We start from the raw sequence: 6,507 nt of genomic DNA on the forward strand, positions 1-6,507 counted from the left end.
TAACCAATTCTGGAAAGTATTATATAAATTTCAGAATTTTTTTTTCTATAAAGCTTGTTCCAAAATGCTTGTCTTGCAAATCTCTGAAAAAAAATTCCAAAAATTTTGTTCTTAAAATTCTAGAAAGCTTATTTCAAAAAACTTCTATAACAGAAAATCCAAATATTACTTTTATAAACGATAAAATGGTTATTTTGAAAAATGGGGATGATCGAAGAAATTGGGTGGGTATAGAAAGAAAAAGTGTAATTTAAATTAGGGATGTGAGTAACATCAATAGCTAGTTGGACCAAATTGATTTTTCTTTTTTTTTTAAATGGCTCATCACATTTCACCATTTTCTGGACTCAATAACACTCCTTACTTCTTCTTTTTACATTTTCAAAATACTTATCTTCTTTCTCATTTTCACACTTATCTTTCATAAACTAATTTCCATTGGATAATTTGTGTATACAGTACGTAAATTAGTTTCAGTAATGTATTAGAGTATACCTATTTAGGAAAAAATTTCACTTAAATATAGTTTTTGATAAAAGTATTTTAAAAATAGAAATGTGGTGCAAAGAGCAACAATAGGGTTATAAATAGCATGAACCTTTAGAAATTATGTCAACTATAGTTTCTGGGTTAGGACCGGGTCGTCATGCATGGATTGCCCGAGATTGGGCTCAAATTTGTAACTCAAACTGGGGGCTGCTCCCTGTACCCCAATCTTTTCTCCTGTACCATCAAAAGCTTAATTAATTCCTACTTTGTCCTTCACATAAAAAGTAAAGAATAATTTTTCTCTCTCCTATATTTAATACAATAGTCCACTCATGCACCCCAATTTTCAATTTGACCTAGTCTCCTTTTGTGCGATAGCATCCCCTTTTCTCTTCCACATTTTTTTTTCTTCAGAAAAAGATCATTACAGATGTCGACATCCAGTTCAGGGAGTTAAATTGCGGATGTCAACATCCAGTTCATATGTTTTAAATTTTAATTTAGACCATTACAGATGTCGGCATCTAGTTCAGACAATTGCATTGCGAATGTCGACATCCGGTTCACATTTTTTTGAGTTTTCATTACTGATGTAGCTGGTTTATTGGATTATTAAGGATGTTGACATCCGATTTAGACAATTGCATTTCGGATGTTGACATCTGGTTTTCATTTTTTTTAGTTTTTACGTATATGGCTGGCTTATTGGATTGTTGCGGATGTCAACATCCGATTCAAACAATTGCATTCCGGATGTCGACATCTGATTCAAATTTTTTTGAGTTTTCATTACGGATGTGGCTAGTTTATTGGATCATTACGGATGTCGACATCCGATTCACAATTTTTTGAGTTTTCATGCACTGAAATTGTTCCATTACGGATACTGCACCATTACAGATGTCAACATTTGGTTCACTTGTTGACATTCGTGATTTTCATCAACATCGGATTTCAATACCCAGTGAAATGCGTATTCATTCTCAATGTATCCCAATTCTTTCCGTAAAAATATATACAAGATTATAATAAATAAATGAATATTTATAAAACTAAGAAAATCATATAAGACAAAAAAAATTTACAACGCCAAAATACACAGTAAGTAACTATAAAAAAAAAAAAACCCAAAAGAAAGTGAACTGGATATCGACATCCAGTTCAAAGATTGACATTTGTGGTTTCCATCAACATCGGATCTTGACATCCGGTTCCTCAGGCTGACATCCGTTTTTTCTTATGTACCCCCAATAAGTGAACTGGAAGTCGACATCCGATTCACTGGTTGACATCTGTTCTTTTCTGTTTTACACTGCGGATGACCACATTCATAAATTATGCAAACCGGATCTTGACATCTATTTTGAGCAATATCAGATGTCGACATCTGGTACATTTTTTATAACCTTTTTTTTTTAACCGGAGGTCCATATTTAGTATTTAATCAAGTTATTTATTTTTTCAACAACTTTCAATGCATCATGAATATAAACAAGTCAAAGAAGGAATAAACATTGAACACCTTATATCAACAAACAACCAAAAATATGTATATGCATTACATAGCATTAAAAAATTTACATGTTGACGCAAAAAAAAAAAAAATCAGGAAACTCGTACCTGATGAGGATGAAAGCAGAGAGAAGAGACACGAGTGCAAAGGACCACAGAAGATTCAAAGAGGAACCACACAAAAAAACCAGCCACCACAGTAAAACGTTACAGTAGAAAACACCGTTCATGACAAGATGAAAGAAGAGGCAGAGATTATGTTTTGAAACGTGAGAAGTTTGGAGGTGCGGGTTTAAAAAAACAACGGACCAACGTGTAATAACTTTTTTTAATTATCTTACCTACATCGGTTAGTAAGGATATAAATGTAATTTATGAAGGATTTTGGGATACAGGAGAAAGGATTGAGGGTAAAGGGCCTCAAATTTTAGTTGATTAATTTAACTATACGTACAAATCAATATATGAATTCATAATTAGGAAAACAATAAATAGAAAAGAAAGAAAGACATGATTTGAGGACATTATGGATTCAAAATCAAAAGAAGGAATACAATTAGGATCTCGAGTGATAGGTGGTTCGGTAGAATTTGGATATGTTATTTTTTCTTTGTTATATTTTTATTGTACCTTCAAAATAATTACTAGATTTTGAAGTTTTAAAATATACTAAAAGGATTAAATTTCCATATATTATATTTTTAATACTTTGCAGATGGTATGAATATCTAATTAAAAGATATTCAACGTTATTTGAGAGCTAAGGAGTTGGAATAATTACATTTAGAAGTGAAAATTTAATGAGGAAAGGATGGTTTGAATGGGAGGTTCCCGATTTATCCACATTGATGAAATAACTTGAAAATAAAAGTTTAAATAAAGAGAATAAAATATAAGTGAGAGCCTATAAAAAATTACAAAATGCCATCAATGTGATGAAAAAAGGGTGTTTGATAAATTGTATGAAGTTGAGACTCTTCTATCAGCTCACCACATAACCTAAAGAGTTATATCGAAAATGATAATATTGAATAAAGAGAGGGATAATAAGAAATCATGGCACTGACCTAACAACACAAATTTATAAGTTATCTATTTTTCACACAGTATGGGTTGGTGTCAATAATTTTCATCATTGCCCAAACATTTTCTTCAATTTTACCTCATCAAATGTTATGTGAATATGCATATGGATGACAAGTGTTAGAGACATTCTTCATACATTTTTTTCAATTTTCTGTTATGATTTTCTGATAGGTTTTTATTATGATTTTCTGATACGTTTTTATTATGATTTTTTGTTACGATTTTCTGTTACCACTTTTTGTTCAGCTGTTGTTTGAATTTTTCCTTTGTATTCAAGCATAATTCATTATTGTAAATCATTTTCATTCTATATTTTTAAAAAAGTGTTTATCTTCTATCTTTTTCTTATTTATATTTTATAAAAAATTAAATGATATAAGATGAAAAACACCTTCCATATCTTCCTCATTCCCTTATCTTTTCATCATCTATTAACTACTTCACAACTAACTTTTAAAAATAAAAAAAATGTACTTTTATATTTATAAAAAAAATTGATATATATATATATATATAACAATAAATATATAAAGAGATTTTCTCTTTTATGTCCATATTTTATTTTTTCAATTTTATCTTTAATTATTATTTTAAAAAATAAATAATTTATAAATAATTTAATTTTAACTATTATCCTATAAATCTCTTTTATTTTTAACAATTATCTAATTTAATAATTATTTTAAAAATTAATTATATATTTTAAAAAGTAAATATTATTAATCTTAACTTAAATTTATATAAAAATTAAAAATATACTGGTTTCCTAAGGAGAGCAACACTGAGAGAGGTAGGGATATCAACGGGACGGGTAGGGAACGGATAGTAGCTCCCCCCTACCCTACCCGTTGGATAAATATTCGCCCCGTATCCGTCTATTTTTTTTATATCCGCGGGTATTCACGGGTACCCGCGGGTATTTACAAAATTATTTAAAAAATTAATATTTAATCATAAATTCAAATAAAATAAAATACACCACTGTCATAAATTTTAAATAAAGTTGAAACAAACTCAAGTCCATACAAGTCCAAATAATTATAAAAATAAATATAAAATGAAGGTTCAACACAATGAAAATTCTTTAATTAGTGTTTTGATCAACAAGTCCACTTTTTCCGATTGATTCCTGAAAAATAATCAAATAATAAACTTCAAATGCCACGTGTCAAGTATTCTTATTTTGATTCCATCATTTGACAACAAGCATACCATAAACGTCATTGTCTACATAGGGTTTAATGTATATGCCCAATTTCAAAGAAGGGAAAGAGAAGAATGTCAAGGGATGTACTTGGAAGAAGACAACGTACCAATATTTGAAGCCGAAATAATGGAGACAAAAAAAGATAAAATGTGCAGCTTAGAAAATAATATATCAGAATGTTCTTACTAATATATATATATATATATATATATATATATATATATATATATATATATATATATATATATATATATATATATATAAGGATATTTGTGTGAATTAAAGTTTAGCGGGTACGGGTATCCACGGGTATGGATACTATGATACCCATACCCGCCCCGTTAACATGCGGGTATAAAAAATACCCGTACCCGCAGGTAGTGGGTATTCATTTTTAATATACATTTTCTATCCATTACGGGTTTTATCCGCGGATATCCACGGATACGGATATTTTTGCCATCCCTAGAGAGAGGTAACAATATTTTACGTTGAGTGGGCATATAACGACTCTGCCTTTATGTTTTTTGAGGCGTGTTTGGCTGTATACATTGCTACTCTACTTGGTTCAGAAAACATATACCACACTTTGCATCCTCTCATATAGAAAATCGTCTTTCAAAAATATTATTTTATAGAATATTTTATATAATTACACCTCTAATATTTGATATAATTACTTCAAAAATTCTGGAGGTGTGTGGCCCTTTTATTTGTATTATTACAAATATTTTTTATTACACCAGTGAAGATATAAACAATTTTCTACGTGTAAGATTAATTGGCTTTGAACAATTATATGATAGTCATATATAATCTGTATTAGTTTTATATCAATTTTGAATGATCAAACTTAAAAAATAATTACGGATAAAATTCCCCCACTTATTTTAATTAAATAACTTTAATAACTTAATCAGGCATACTTAATTTTATTTTTCTGAAAAGTATATATTGACCATCGGTTAGATACATAACCATATAGTTAAATAGCTGTCAAAATGTTGTTTAATAATAATATATTCGTATAGAATTAATATTTTTTTTTAAAAGAAACTAAAAGAAGTATCCATATATTTGACTGTTGACTCGATTTGATAATATATTCGTTGAAATCAATAATGAGAGATAAGTTAAGTATGTTTTGATTAATTTGTAATTACATTTTCTTAAAACAACATAATTAATAAAAATTGAAATTTTAATATTTGTAATAAAGTTATCACGGAAATAATTATTTTAGATATTTATCTTTCGGTAGACTGGTTCAAAAATTCAATCTCAATAATATGATTAATTAATTTTGAACAAAAAAAGAAACATGTTTTCAGCAACTAGGGAGAGAATTAGAGTAGCATATTTTCAAAATTATATTGAATTGTCACATTCATTCGAGTCAAATTTCTCACACAAATTCAGAACACTTTTTCTTTTGTCATTTTCAAATTACTTTATCCTGAAAAGGATAGTGTATAGTTTTTTAACGTAAAAATTTGAAAAACTACACTTTAAATTTTGAGGATATTTTTTCGAAAAGGTATTTCCAATTCAAATCAGGTACTGATTTGAAAAGTTGATTTTATATTAATGCATGTGGAATTATCTCGATAGAAAATTAAAAAATTAAAATAAAACATAGTAAGTCAGCATATTCAATACTGAGAAAATTATAGTATTACTGTTTTTTCTTTAAGGCATTGAAGCAATTAGAAACTCCTCTTAATTACTATATACATTACGTGATTTAATTATGTTTGACCAAGTAATTATTCGTTCTTAGATTTAACTCTATTTATTGTTATAATAATGGTAACGTATCATCACATTAGTAATTTTAATAGTAACACTTCACGTGCCACGTGTCAAACGTGTTATAAGCCTAGTTTAAATAAATTGGACAATAATTCTATGTGCTGCTGGGTTGAAACAATTTTTAATAGTTCTAAAAAATAAATAAATGGAAGTTTATAATGGTTAATTCTAAAATCCTTATTAAATAAAACCCAATTAAAAATTAAAGAAAAAAAACATAATACAATGTGATCGATAGACACAAATATCACACGAGGTTTACATTTGAAAAACAATAGTTATGAATTTACGTGGCGTGATGTGATAGGTAAATATTACTTTTCGAAATTGCAAGTACCAACCATAAATCTTCATTATTATTTTGTGTGAGAAAGTCTTATATAAATATAAAGTCTTCTTAT

Source organism: Vigna unguiculata, chromosome 1, assembly GCF_037176805.1.
Source record: "Vigna unguiculata cultivar grain cowpea cultivar isolate G323 ecotype 2 chromosome 1, ASM3717680v1, whole genome shotgun sequence".
NCBI lineage: Eukaryota > Viridiplantae > Streptophyta > Magnoliopsida > Fabales > Fabaceae > Vigna > Vigna unguiculata.